This window comes from Triticum aestivum, chromosome 2A, assembly GCF_018294505.1.
Source record: "Triticum aestivum cultivar Chinese Spring chromosome 2A, IWGSC CS RefSeq v2.1, whole genome shotgun sequence".
Classification (NCBI taxonomy): Eukaryota; Viridiplantae; Streptophyta; class Magnoliopsida; order Poales; family Poaceae; genus Triticum; species Triticum aestivum.
Genome location: NC_057797.1, coordinates 780175881 through 780191829, shown reverse-complemented (window position 1 = coordinate 780191829; position 15949 = coordinate 780175881). Strand labels below are relative to the sequence as shown.

Here is a 15949-nt window from a genome sequence, read left to right as displayed (position 1 = left end):
TATGTGACTTTGCAGCTGAGAATTATGGGCAAAAATTTACAGCAGCTCCCCCACCCCCATAACCTGCACATGATGCAAAAAAGAAGCCAAAACTAGAAAATTAGATGCATGTAAACACATGAGGATGCCAACTAATGAATGGTTCTTGTGCAACTAAAGGAGTTGAATGCCAACTCATGTGACATTGTTGTGCAATTATTAAAAAATAGTTGGGAATTCTCCTTAATTGTTCTTGTGCAACTAAAATAGTTGAGGATGCCAACTCATGTGACATTGTCGTGGAACTATAAAAAAAGTTGGGAATGCCAACTCCTGATTGGTTCTTGTGCAACTAAAATAGTTGAGGATGCCAACTCATGTAATATTGTTGTGGGACTATTTGAAAACTCGAGGCTGCCGACTCCCAAATGGTTCTAGTGCAACTATGAAAGTTGAGGATGCCAACTCGTATGATACTGTTGTGCAACTATTTAAAAAGTTGAGGATACCCAGTCCTAATTGATTGTTGTGCAACTAAAAGTTCAGGATGCATCTATAGAAGTTGAGGATACCTCTCCTTGTAGGAGCTGCATCTCCTTCTACAACCATTTTTGGTCTGTGAAAAAAGCAAACAAAAAATTAGTCAAAGCAACCCAATGCATAGAAGAAAAATGAGGAAAAACAATTTATATAAAAAATGCCATGAGGTAAGCAACTCAAGATAACTTTTCAAAGCACACCTAGAAAACAAAAAAAGAATGTGTGCAACTTGATGCACTGTATGGCCAACTGGGCACACATGAGTGTGCAATAAAAAAATCAGCATATGCTAACATGATTTAGGCACTGGAGCCAAAACTAAACTAGCCGTCAACCGTGCAACTAGATATCCCTTACCTGTGCAACTGCGTAAGTGTGGCTAAGCCAACTAGGATATGTACTGTTCTGATTTGCAAACTCCTGTACAAACGCATACCCTTGACAACAGGGCACACATGAGTGTGCAATCAAAAATACCACACACACACACACTGCATGAACATGATTTACATAGTGTATCCATCTAAATACCATCGATTGTGCAACTGGTTAGGCCTCATTGTGCAACTTCAATAGTTGGCTAGCCAACTGAGATTGTATATGTGTCATCCAACTACGTTTGCGTTCCTGTGCAACTATTACAACAAACTAGCCAATTGGTTACTTATATGCATCCAACTTACGAGAAAACAGAGAAACCACACGGATGCACTTACGAGAAAAAGAGAGGTACATAATGCAATGAAGCTCTACAAAGAGTATCATGTTTAACGAGACAATTGCAGTGTAGGCAAGAATAGATGGATCAAAATAGGATCCTGATCCATACCAATAGTGACAAAATTAGAACAGCTCACCGTGAAAATCCTACTCAAACCCACCATTAAAATCCTAATCGCCGTAAAAACCCACCATAATCCTAATCACCGTAGCTCCTATTGAGCAAGATGCCGAAACGTAGTTGTGCAGTTACCACCACCTTTAACTACCCATTACCATGTGAGATATACAACTAAAAACTTGCATATATAATGCATTACTAAAGTTGCATCATTTAGTAGTAGAGTTGCACATAGCACCAGAAATTGGCAGACTACCTTCCTGTCAAACTTGTGAAGTCTGTCTGTGCAACTATATATAATTAAGTGTGCAAACTATTCTACCTCTGGTGAAACTTGTAATACCTCTCTGTGCAACTAACCATGCCAAATTTAGCATTGCATATCACTCAATACAAAAAAGAGGCATCGAACTGGATCGATCTCTACCTCCTATGAGAGCCACCATAACGACAAATGCAGTCTAAGCGAGAAATAGATGGATCAACTTGCATCAACTACAGATCTGTGAGTTTGAAAAGTTGGATCGTAAATCATACAAAGAATGACAAAAAAATCTTTAGAACTTCAATTGTTTTTATAGCCTTACATCACTACCAAAACAACCTTGGATCTGTTCATCTAAGAACATTTTCAGTTCATTAGTTTCTTATTTGTTATGATGTAACCCAATGAATGTTCAAATCAATGTTGGAGTAAGAGAAACACTACCAAATCAATCAGCCAGCTGGATTGATTACTCCATGTATCACCACTGTGCTAATTAAGCATCCAAGTGAAAACAACTCCAAGGTCCAAGCAACAGGCAACACATGCATATCCTTCTATCACGAGAGCCCAATCTGAATTGCAAGTAGCCAAGTACTACTGTACTAGTAAGTAGAAGCAGACCTCGTATGATGGCGTTGACCCGAGATTGGATCTGGTAGGGGAGGGAGCAGCGTGACGATTGGGGAGGATGCCGTGGTGTGCTGGCCGTCGTTCTTGGCCACACCGCACACGCCGCCCTGGACACCAGCCAGTCCATCGTCCTTGGCCCCGCCATCCACATCAGCAACATCGACTATGGGGAGGAAGTGGAGGAGAAGGGCGACGCCATAGGAAGAAGGGCAGGAGAGAGGTGGCGCCATGGGGAGGAAGGGGAAGGGTAGGGCAGCGCCATGGGGAGGAAGGGGAAGAGTAGGGCGGCGCCATGGGGAGGAAGGGGAAGAGAGGCGCGGCAGGGGAGAAGCGGCGGGGGCGCTGCGGCGGAGAAATTGGTCGAGAAAAGGGACGAGAGGATAAGGGTGTGTCGTGTGAAAGTCTCTCCCCCGACCAGGTAGCACCTGCAAGTGGTACTCGCGACAACACTAGCGAGATCGTCCGGCTAGGAGCCGGCCGCTCGTTCTATCGAAATATTGCGCGTGCACTTTTAAGGATTTGGGTAATTGCAGAGGCACGTGAACTGTGCTCACTTAGGACATCTCTAGCCGTTAGCCCTCCGGGGGGCGTCTAAAAGCGCCGCTTGGGGGTGAGCCGGCGTAAAAATGGTCCTGGTGACGAGTCGGTCCCCAGCCGTCGGCCCCAGGGCCGCCCCCAGACGCGTATTAAAAAACAAAAAAAAGTTCAGCGAAGTTATGATAAAACTAGTTAAATTTCGGCCAAACATGGCAAATTTCAGCGAAATTCGTCCAAACATTACATTAACCTAATCTAAAAAAAAGAAAGGGGGAAGTCGTCGCCGCCATCGTCGTCGTCGACCTTCTCCTCCTTGACGCGGGCGCCCCTGCTGGACCCTTGCCCGGCCTCACCATGGTGAACAGGCGGCGGCGCGTAGTCGTCGTCGTCGCTGTCGCACAAGACGACGACCCCGCCTTCCTCGCGGCCGCGTCGGCGCTCCTTGAATCGGCGTAGGGCGGCGGGCCTTCTCCATCGCAATGGAGTCCTGGCGCGCCCATTCGAGGGCGGCGTCGTCGTCGTCGGCGAACTCGGCCTTCGGCGCCAGCCCCGGCTCCGTCTTCACCGGCGCCAGCCCCGGCTCCATCTTCGGCTTGACGAAGCGCGGAGGAGCCGACGAGGGGGCGCGCCGGCCGCCCTCGTTGATGACGATGCCGGCGCTGTGAGTGCGCCGGCCGAGCGGCGTCTCCGCCGCGGGCTCGGCCTTGACGCCGAGCAGCACCGGAGAGTCGGAGGAGTGGGAAGAAGAACGGGACGACGAGGAGGAAGAAGAGGATGCGCCGAACCTTCTTGGAGCCCATGGCCCGGCGCGTCGGTGCTGCGCCGGGGCGGCCACCCTCGCCGGGGGGTACGCCAACGGCGGGTCGTTGCCTCCCTCGAGGTACGTGAGCACGCCCTTGAATGTGCAGCCGGGGACACCCCACCAGAGGTAGCGTCCCTCGCTGTTCTGCCGGCTGCCGACCACCGGCGCGCCGTTGGTGGACGCCAAGCGCTGCTGTTGGCGGCGCTCGAAATACGCTGCCCAGGTCGCGTGGTTGTCGGCGGCGTACTGGGGGAGGGAGAGCTCGGCGTCGGTGAGGGACGCGCGCACGATGTCGACCTCCTCGGCGAAGTACCTCGGGTCCGCCGCGGCGTCGGGCAACGGGGGAATGGGCACTCCCCCGACGCTGAGTCTCCACCCCGTCGGCCCGGCGCGCATGTCCGGCGGCGCCGGGATGTTCGCCTGGAACAGGAGCCACGACTCCTGTTTGCGCAGCGAACGGCGGCCGAAGCCGTTGGCCGCCGCTGTATCTCCGGGGAAGCGCTCTGCCATGGCGAAGGTGGGGCTGGGCGGGCTCGGAAGAGGTAGAGGGAGGGGCTGGGCGGCGACGCTCGGGGAGAGAGGAAGGGCAGGACGACGGCGAGGGGCGGGGCTGGTGTGGGCGCAGGTGAGCGGAGGCCGCCGGCTTTTATAGCCGGGCCGCGCCCGTGTGTACGCGTGCGAGGGAGTGGAGGCGTCGGCGCGCCGTCCCGTGAACGCGCCGCCCGTGAGGAATTAATGGCAAGACTGACCGGCGGCAGCCTTGCCATTGATTCCCCGCGGGAACCGAGGCCGTTGGGGGAAGACGAGGCGCCGAGTCGCTGACGCGGCTGGCCCGCGTCTTTTTCGCCAAAACAGCTCGCCCCGGCGCCCCCGGGCGCCCTCCAGCGCGCCGGGTTCGGCCTGGATCCGCCGGCCCTGTTTTCGGCCTAAGCCGGCGAAAATCGGGCTCCTGGGGCGCGACTGGGCCGTTTTTTCGGCGTCGGCGCGAAAAAATCGCCTGGAGAGGTCTTCCTGGAGCACGGCTGGAGATGCCCTTACCGCCTAGATCAGTGAGTCACTGTATTTTTAGACGTTGCGTAGCAGCACGCGAGGCCTAGATCTAGCTAGTATCTATACGCTCCCAATCCAAGCAAGAGCTTCCCAAAGGTAGTACAGACTAGTATCTATACGTTCCCAATCCAAGAAGAAGATGTAAGCTAGCAAGAGAGGGCGAGAGTCCACCGTGCAAGCATGGCCATGGAGGCGGTGGTCTCAACTTCTTTGAGCGGCATCATGTCCTCTCTTGTGAAGTTGGTCGTCAACGAGTGGTGCGTGGAAAAGACCATGAAGGACGAGCTGACGAACCTCTACGACGAGCTTATGAACATGGACGCTTTCCTTGAGGATGTCTTCAGCGTGCCGCCGGATCAGCTCGAGTCGTAGGTGAAGCTCAGGGCCCGTGAGGTCAGGGAGCTGTCGCATGCCATCGGGACACACCTCCACTCCTTCATGGCACGCATCGAGTCAACCAAGGGCGCCCTCCTTCCTAGCGTGAGCAAGGTGAACATTCAGCAAGAGATGGACAGATGAGTAAACGGTATGGCCCTTATCCTTGTAAGAGTGCCCTGGAAAGTACTTCCTCATTGGAAGTCAGCACACGTATGTTTGCCACAGACACTAGGGAATCTAACCATGTTGGCCTAGAAGGGGCAATTGCCGAGCTAACCAAGAAGCTGTCCAAGAGTGATCATGTCTCCATTGTCGGGATGGGGGGGATGGGCAAGACCACCCTTGCTCGAGCAGTCTACGACAAGATGAAAGGTGATTTTGATTGCGGAGCTTTTGTTCCCATCGGTCAGAGAGCCGACATGAAGAGGATTCTGATGTACATCTTCGACGGACTTCACATGGAGATCTATGGTCACGAACCAGACCAACACCAGCTAACCAAGAGTGATCTTGGGGGGGGGGGGGGCAGTCCACCAGAATACATAAATGAAGGTACGGTCTCAAACAAGTTTGACATATTCAGCTTGGGTGTTGTAATGACCAAGATAATTGCAGGACCTAGCAGTCACTGAAATGCATTACAAAGATTTTCTAGATCAAGTAAGCTATCTCTTCAATTGGACACAAGAATCATGTTTACTTTGAAGCATATTATGATATGCTCTACATGCCATTATTTCCTTACACTTCCAATTTCACAGGTACAAGAAAAGCGGAGAGAAAGGTTGCAGCAAGAAACATGGAGTTCTCCCGAGCCACTAGAAGCACGATGTCAGCAAGTGAAAATATGCACCGAGAACCGAGATTGCACTGAGTTGCATGAAGATGGATAGACACAAAAGGGCAAGTATATAGTGGATATCATACATGAACTTAACAACACTGAAATTTCTGTTGAAAATGTTACTAATTATGAAGAAGATCCACCTCCACCACTTGCTTCCGCTTCAAATATTGTTCAACCTGAAGCATCACCTTCATGGTGGCGCCATGGTCACGCTTCCGCCGCGCCTCCCCGGCAAAGCTGTGGCACAAGGCCAGGGTCCGCTTAGAGGGTGTTTCGGAGCATGCATGGGACACCGACAGCGTCGCTTCCCTATTTGACCCCTCCATGCTCATCGTAGGGGTTGATACGGAGGTGCGGCGTGAGGAGGAGACTGGCTGCTTTCGGCTGTGGGTGTGGATGGATGCAATAGAGAAGCTTAAACAAAGGGAGTGTTGCAGCTGGAAGAGCCCAAAACTGAACATGATGGAGGAGGCGCCGCTGCGCTGGGGTAAGTTGGGTTGCTTGGCCATCCGGTGCTCATTCACCTGGACCATGTCATCGATTTTTTCCCATCCGCCTGACTGTAGTATGGATAGCGGAGCCAGCAGTAGCAGTGGGATTAGCGGGATACCATCCAAGGATGGCACGATAGCTGAGTGGCCAGGGAGGTGGGGGTACCGGTGGTATCTCAGTTATGAGGATGGTGACTTCCTGCCGTCGCCGTCGCGGGCACCATGTTGGAATAAAGCCATGGCGTCAGACGAGCCGGGCACGTGGGCGAGTCGGCTGCGCAGCGGGACGTGCTGGGCGCGTCGGGTTGCACAGCGGGACGAGCTAGGCGCGGCTGGTTCGAGCCAGGGATCGACCGTGGCGTGTGTGTGTGTGTGTGAACGTGGTGCACGGGGGTGTCCGTGCACGCACGGGTGCGTTAGGCCTGCGTTGGCGAGATGTGCGCGAGTACCTGCGGGGCAATCGGGTCAAGCTCGCTGTGGACGGGGCGCGTACGGTGTGTGTCGTGGGCACGAGCGGATCGCGGGGCAGCGTAGGAGTAGGGGGCGTGGGTTCGTGCCCGGCTTGGGCTCCTGTATAAAGCTCGTGTTGGTCGCCATTGTAACGTGTGCTGAGTTGTGTGAAGGAAAACAGAAAACGGAGGTGTTTGTACTCTGGCAAATCTTGTGTCCACCTTGTCTCGCTAAACCGACGTGTCTCCGGTGATCACCGGCGTCGGGGGGTTCCATTTTTGCACCAACACACCAGCCCACTCGCGACTGTGCTTCCCGGATTATGGCGGAGCTGAAGGAGGCGGATGCGGGGGCATGCGCTCATACAACAGCAAGGAAGATTACCGGCTTGCTATTGCTGGCATTCCACAGGTTGAAGGTAGGCAGCAACATGATGCAGATAGAAGGCATGGAGGGCGAGAGGGCGATGGTGGTCGAAGGCGTGAGGGGTCGCCGACGATGCAAGAGCCTTCGCTCATTGATGCTGATCTGGTGGACGGTTCCTCACCGGAACAGAATCCGTTCGTTGGCTCCGAGGGTGCCCCCACTAGTAGAAAACAGGGCCATGGTCCAGGCCGGCTCAGCCCATTAGTCCCGGTTCAGTCTAGAACCGGGACTAATGTGAGCATTGGTCCCGGTTCGTGCGGCTAAGGCATTAGTCCCGGTTCACTCGGGCCCTTTAGTCCCGGTTTAAGCCACGAACCGGGACTAAAGGGTGCGATGACCTTTAGTCCCGGTTCGTGCCTCAAACCGGGACTAAAGATTAGACCTTTAGTCCCGGTTTGAGGCACGAACCGGAACTAATGGGGTTGAGACCTTTAGTCCCGGTTCGTGCCACGAACCGGTACTAAAGGTCCCATTTTCAAACTCTACCCCCCCCCCCCCCCGGGTGGATCACCTTTTCAGTTTTTTAAAAAAATAAAAGAAAATAATGGAAATGTCAAAAAAATAAAAGAAAATAAGTTTCTCATGTGATATGTGGTCTAGTTGTTGGGAAATTTACAAATGTGAATTTTGACTTTATTTGCAAAATCTCTCTGAAATTTGTAAAAATGGGCATAACTTTTGCATACTAACTCGGATGAAAAAGTTTTTTATATGAAAAATCATCTACTCGAAAAGTTACATCCAAATTTAACTGGGGGAACCCCGTTAAACATTTTCAAAATCCTCAAAAACCTAATAGAAAAAAAGTTACGGGGCTTTTAAGATCTAGAGTGGAAAAAATTGAAAAATATTTAGACAGTGGGCAAACTGTGGTCAAACAATGATCAAACTAATTATTCTAGAATATTAGTGTTACTAAATAATTATTTTAGTTATTTCAATTTTGGTCAAATCTGGTCAAACTGTGGTCAAACAATGGTCAAACTAATTATTCAAGAAATATTAGTGTTACTAAATAATTATTGTTTTTTAAAACAATAGTTTCAAACTCAAACAGTGAAATGTGTCACTTCATGCTGAAGCAAAATTCCTGAAGGTTAATAGGATTGACATCTTACTATTGTCAGGAAAACAACAAGTGCAGACTTGGAGCGAGGGAGAATAGAACCCGGAAGTTAAGCGTGCTTGGGCTGGAGTAGTGAGAGGGATGGGTGACCGATCGGGAAGTTAGATGATTTGGAATGATGAGGGGTGATTAAAGGATAAATTGAGAAGTGATGAGGGGTGGTGATTACAGACTAGAGGTTAAAATAATTCAGAAATTTGAAAATAAAAAAATCCAAAAAAAAATTCAAAAAAAAATCATAAAATTTCCTTTAGTCCCGGTTAGTGTTACCAACCAGGACTAAAGGTGGAGCTCCACGTGGCTGCGCCCTTTAGTCCTGGTTTTGGATTGAACCGGAACTAAAGGAGGGAGGTATTAGTACCGACACTTTAGTCCCGGTTCAAGAATTCAAAAATTGAGAAGTGATGAGGGGTGGTGATTACAGACTAGAGGTTAAAATAATTCAGAAATTTGAAAATAAAAAAATCCAAAAAAAAATTCAAAAAAAAATCATAAAATTTCCTTTAGTCCCGGTTAGTGTTACCAACCAGGACTAAAGGTGGAGCTCCACGTGGCTGCGCCCTTTAGTCCTGGTTTTGGATTGAACCGGAACTAAAGGAGGGAGGTATTAGTACCGACACTTTAGTCCCGGTTCAAGAACCGGGACTAAATGCCTTTATGAACCAGGACTGTACGCCTTTTTTCTACCAGTGCCCGGTCATCGGCGGGATGCAGCAGACGTGTTGACTGGTGACGGGTGTGCCCTCATTCATGAAAGGGGGCCCTGTCCTCTGGCTGACCGCGTGGCGCAGCTGGCTGGCGAGGAGCAGATGGATAAATGGATGGCTGGGCAAGAAGAGGAAGGAAGGACAATGTGCATCCGAGCCTCAGGCGACATGCATGCTCCTTCCCATGCAAGCCTAGCTATTGGGGCATGCGAGCTGCTGGAGGTGGAGTTTGGCGGCTATGGGCTGCACGAGAGCCCAAGAGGGATGGGGGAGTTGGGGAGTGGAGACTGTCAAAGCGGGCCATTCTCTGCGGTCTAGGAAGAGCCCAATACTGAGGGCCTTGAGGCCGACGAGGTTCAGGCTGGTGCACAGAATGGGGGATCGGGCTGAGCCGCTCCATTGCTTCCTCATTAGTTGCACTTCTCCCCTCCTCCCCACCCCGACGGTCGAAGGCGGCAAGGGGGATGGCCCAACGGGGTTACTCACGAACCGAAGCAGCGGCAGGCTGGCGTCCTAGCCAACGGCGAAGATGTCCACAATGGACAAAGTGCAGTTTGTCCTCCTCAAGAAAAGTGGTATATGGGGTGTGTGCTACAGTTATATAGACACACATATATATGCACTGTTAGGACTTAACCAACGAGCAGTCGTTGATGGCTACTAATCCCACTCGATACAATAAGATTTGGAGCTTATTATTAATCCTAACAGTCACATTCTTCCTCGCAAATAAATAAATAAAATAGAAAATAATCGCACCTAACGGACTGAATGACAGGCACAGATTTAAGATGTGGACGCAGTGCTGTACATAATCTGCTTTTGTATAGGGCAAGGGGTTGGTGAGTCTGGTGCGGAAAGGAAAGAAACACCAGGATGCAACCAACTTGCGGTTGGTAGGGACTGACGAACTCGCGTGTGGATGTCATTGAGATGCCTAGGAATCTCCCATAGTTTTATAAGAAGACGATGCTGCGTGGAAAGACGTACGGCTCCTTGATTATTCTCACAGTTAGTACGAGGTTAATAAATTGCAGGCACGTGAAGTGCACTCTCTTTCCGCCTAGATCAGCGAGGTAGTATCCGCAAACAGTGATCGGTCACACCTCGGATAATCTATTCCACAGTCGGATGCCTCAAATTAGAAACCTTAAATCCATACTACTACATGCAACGTAAACCTAATCTTAAGCGGAGCTCGTCCAGCTCCGCCGGCTCATGTCCGGCAGCGTGTAGGGGGGACGGGTACGGGGAACATTGTTCCGGCAGCTAGGGTTTCCCCCCTCGGTCGGTCATGGGAGCGATGCAATTCAGGAGGGGGGGTCTTGACGTCCTCCTGCACCTTATGCAAGCTGATGTACAGTTTTCCCCTACGTAATGCAAGCCGAGGCCCGGGCCGCCGCCTCCATCACAGTGATTAGATAAATAGAGACCACCATCATCAAAAGCAGCAGGAATATTAAAGCATCAGGCATGCAGCCAGGCTCACTTTCACCAATCTAATCACTCCTAAAGTTTCAGCTAAGCTAAGCAGAGTAGTACTAAACTACTAGGTGCACCCATTACTTGACACTTGATTAGATGTAAATAATCTATGTGCCATTAGAAATGCACTTAAAAGTTTAGCCAAGTTAAGCAGAGTAGTTACACGTTCACCCACCAATTAACATTGGATTGGAGATGAGACCATATTTGATGTTTGTGACTGAAGATGCTCTTATGCAACTCGTGCCTTGTTTGTATACCACTCTTCGGAATGAGATTAGGTGGACCGTAAGCTGTAGTTTGAGTCAAGCAGTAGAAATGAAAGGTACAACTAAGTTCACATCCAACGTCATATGTCTCTCCCACACATTAGGAAAATGGTTTGCCAGCAGCTTCCTGGCGGGGGTGTCCTCGTCGTCACTGGTCTTCTCGTCGCCCACCAAACCCAACACAACGTTCTAACCCATCATAAAACACTGAACATTTTTTTTCCTCAAATACGATAACAATATTGAACTGACTGATCACGTGGGCGCTTGCGTGCAATCATCATAAAATAATAATGAACCGTCTGATCATGTGTCTGGTTGGATCCATCACACACCGACGACCGTCTCCCCTGGCTGGATCAATTCATTCCATCCCCACCCCATGGAAAGGAAGACATGGCGTCTCGTCGAGGGAGGCTGCCATGGAGCACGGTAGCTGCAGCTGCACGAAGGCCTCCATTTCTCCAGCTACAGGTTAGTACTTGCTACCTTCTTCTCTCCGGTGGCTATTCTTTTGGTACCTGCCTGGATTGCTAGTTCTGATGCAGCTAGCTTAATACATCAGATGATCTCACTCAGATCCAGATCTTATGCCTGTTATTTCATCATCATGATGCAGATTTATACCAGCAGAGACTCTGGGGAAAGGTCACACTGTGAAGCCATGGAGCCAACGAGTCTACCGATAAGATTATTAGAGAAAATCACGGATAATTTCTCTGAGGAGCGACTACTTGGCCAAGGTGCATATGGAAAAGTTTACAGGGTAAGATTTAGGATATTTCGTTTGTAACCATCAAACAAAGTTTGATACTACTTATACTTGAGGTTCAAATTGGTCATCCTATGGTTACCCTCCATCCCTTTTTACTTCAAACAAATGAACTAGTTTCCAGAAGTGATGTGATTTTGAATTCTAGTTCATTTGACTGAACTAAAAGAGTGTATAGAAGGTCCCCGGCCCCAAGGACCACCAATTTGCACCCCTAATTTTCTGCTGCCATTTGATGTTGTGTGCTGATAATACATCTTGTGATCTTGAGTATGTAGGGTGTGTACAACGACGGACAAGAGATTGCTGTGAAGCTGCTCCATAACAACATGCAAACAATTGACGATGAACAATTCATACACGAGTTTGATAACCTTATGATGCTAAACCACCCAAACATTGTACGGTTAGTTGGTTACTGCTATGAAACACAACGTCAGCATATGGACTTCGAAGGGAGAACTGTTTTTGCTGAGACAACATATAAAGCACTTTGCTTTGAGTATATGACCAAGGGGAGCCTTCAAAACCATCTATCTGGTAATAAGGCCGCTTCACTTCAAGTATACTATATAGTGTACAAAGTTGAGTCACTTATTTTGGGACGGAGGGAGTACTTATTAAGCATGCGAAGAAAAATGTGATCTATATTTGGATTCCACTGACAATCTTTTTCTATAATAAATTTGCAGATGAATGCAATGGACTTGATTGGCAAACACGTTACAAAATTATCAAAGGGGCTTGTGAAGGTTTAAAATATCTTCATGAAGGATTCAAGGAACCATTTTACCATTTGGAGATAAAACCAGACAACATGCTTCTAGATGAAAACATGACCCTAAAACTTGCAGATTTTGGTTTGTCCAAGTTCTACGACGGACGACAAACCTGCAGGGTGACACAAAGTCCTATTGCAGGAACTATGTAAGTGAATACCTCCTGCAAATGAACTCATTTCTAATAAATATATCTCTAATATTTTTGTTGCCATATGCAGTGGATACTGAAGGAAATATGCCCTAGAGGCAATAATAAAGTTATTATTTATTTCCTTATATCATGATAAATGTTTATTATTCATGCTAGAATTGTATTAACCGGAAACATAATACATGTGTGAATACATAGACCAACAGAGTGTCACTAGTATGCCTTTACTTGACTAGCTCGTTAATCAAAGATGGTTATGTTTCCTAACCATGAACAAAGAGTTGTTATTTGATTAACGAGGTCACATCATTAGTAGAATGATCTGATTGACATGACCCATTCCATTAGCTTAGCACCCGATCGTTTAGTATGTTGCTATTGCTTTCTTCATGACTTATACATGTTCCTATAACTATGAGATTATGCAACTCCCGTTTACCGGAGGAACACTTTGGGTACTACCAAACGTCACAACGTAACTGGGTGATTATAAAGGAGTACTACAGGTGTCTCCAATGGTAGATGTTGGGTTGGCGTATTTCGAGATTAGGGTTTGTCACTCCGATCGTCGGAGAGGTATCTCTGGGCCCTCTCGGTAATGCACATCACATAAGCCTTGCAAGCACTGCAACTAATATGTTAGTTGTGAGATGATGTATTACGGAACGAGTAAAGAGATTCGCCGATAACGAGATTGAACTAGGTATTGGATACCGACGATCGAATCTCGGGCAAGTAACATACCGATGACAAAGGGAACAACGCATGTTGTTATGCGGTCTGACCGATAAAGATCTTCGTAGAATATGTAGGAGCCAATATGGGCATCCAGGTCCCGCTATTGGTTATTGACCGGAGACGTGTCTCGGTCATGTCTACATTGTTCTCGAACCGTAGGGTCCGCACGCTTAATGTTACGATGACAGTTATTATGAGTTTATGCATTTTGATGTACCGAAGGTTGTTCGGAGTCCCGGATGAGATCACGGACATGACGAGGAGTCTCGAAATGGCCGAGACGTAAAGATTGATATATTGGAAGCCTATGTTTGGACATAGGAAGTGTTCCGGGTGAAATCGGGATTTTACCGGAATACCGGGAGGGTTACTGGAACCTCCCGGGAGACTAATGGGCCTATTGGGCCTTAGTGGAAAAGGAGAAAAGGGACAAGCCCAAGCTGGCCGGCGCCCCCCCTTCCCCAAAGTCCTAGTAGGACTAGGATAGGGGCCGGCCCCCCTTCTCTCTCCTTTTCCCCCCGGGAGTCCTAATTGGATTAGGATTGGGGGGAGGAGTCCTACTCCCGGTGGGAGTAGGACTCCCCTACGCCTCCTCTCCCTGGCCGGCCGGCTCCCCCTCCTCCAACCTTTATATACGGGGGCAGGGGGCACCCCAAGACACACAACTTGATCCTTGAGATCGTTCCTTAGCCGTGTGTGGTGCCCCCTGCCACCAAATTCCACCTCGATCGTACCGTTGTAGTGCTTAGGCGAAGCCCTGCGTCGGTAGTACATCAAGATCGTCATCACGCCGTCGTGCTGACGGAACTCTTCCTCGACGCTTTGCTGGATCGGAGCCCGAGGAACGTCATCGAGCTGTACGTGTGCTAAGAACTCGGAGGTGCCGGAGTAACGGTGCTTGGATCGGTCGGATCGGGAAGAAGACGTACGACTACTTCCTCTACGTTGTGTGATCGCTTCCGCAGTCGGTCTGCGTTGGTACATAGACAACACTCTCCCCTCTCGTTGCTGTGCATCACCATGATCTTGCGTGTGCGTAGGAAAATTTTCGAAATTACTGCGTTCCCCAACAGTGGCATCAGAGCCTAGGTTTTATGGTTTGATGTTATATGCACGAGTAGAACACAAGTGAGTTGTGGGCGATACAAGTCATACTGCCTACCAGCATGTCATACTTTGGTTCGGCGGTATTGTTGGGTGAGACGATCCGGACCAACCTTACGCGTACTCTTACGCGAGACCGGTTCCCTCGACGTGCTTCGCACACAGATGGCTTGCGGAAGACTGTCTCTCCAACTTTAGTTGAACCAAGTGTGACTACGCCCGGTCCTTGAGAAGGTTAAAACGGAGTCTATTTGACGAACTATCGTTGTGGTTTTGATGCGTAGGTGAGATGAGTTCTTACTTAAGCCCGTAGCAGCCACGTAAAACTTGCAACAACAAAGTAGAGGACGTCTAACTTGTTTTTGCAGGGTATGTTGTGATGTGATATGGTCAAGGCATGATGCTGATTTTATTGTATGAGATGATCATGTTTTGTAACCGAGTTATCGGCAACTGGCAGGAGCCATATGGTTGTCGCTTTATTGTATGCAATGCAATCGCGATGTAATGCTTTACTTTATTACTAAACGGTAGTGATAGTCGTGGAAGCATAAGATTGGCGAGACGACAACGATGCTACGATGGAGATCAAGGTGTCGCGCCGGTGACGATGGTGATCATGACGGTGCTTCGGAGATGGAGATCACAGGCACAAGATGATGATGGCCATATCATATCACTTATATTGATTGCATGTGATGTTTATCCTTTTATGCATCTTATCTTGCTTTGATTGACGGTAGCATTATAAGATGATCTCTCACTAAAATTATCAAGAAGTGTTCTCCCTGAGTATGCACCGTTGCCAAAGTTCATCGTGTCCAGACACCACGTGATGATCGGGTGTGATAAGCTCTACGTCCAAATACAACGGGTGCAAAACAGTTGCACACGCAGAATACTCAGGTTATACTTGACGAGCCAAGCATATACAGATATGGCCTCGGAACACGGAGACCGAAAGGTCGAGCGTGAATCATATAGTAGATATGATTAACATAACGATGTTCACCATTGAAAACTACTCCATCTCACGTGATGATCGGTTATGGTTTAGTTGATTTGGATCGCGTGATCACTTAGAGGATTAGAGGGATGTCTATCTAAGTGGGAGTTCCTAAGTAATTTGATTAACTGAACCTAAACTTATCATGAACTTAGTACCTGATAGTATCTTGCTTGTTTATGTTGATTGTAGATAGATGGCTCGTGCTATTGTTCCGTTGAATTTTAATGCGTTCCTTGAGAAAGCAAAGTTGAAAGATGATGGTAGCAATTACACGGACTGGGTCCGTAACCTGAGGATTATCCTCATTGCTGCACAGAAGAATTACGTCCTGGAAGCACCGCTGGGTGACAGGCCTGCTGCTGGACCAATGCCAGATGTTATGAACGTCTGGCAAAGCAAAGCTGATGACTACTCGATAGTTCAGTGTGCCATGCTTTACGGCTTAGAATCGGGACTTCAACGACATTTTGAACGTCATGGTGCATATGAGATGTTCCAGGAGTTGAAGTTAATATTTCAAGCAAATGCCCGAATTGAGAGATATGAAGTCTCCAATAAGTTCTATAG

At 48.7% G+C, this 15949-nt stretch overlaps 1 pseudogene; it reads left to right on the top strand.

Moving 5' to 3' along the window:
* Positions 1-15949, top strand: part of LOC123038301 (uncharacterized) — a 58221-nt pseudogene that overhangs the window by 28329 nt on the left and 13943 nt on the right.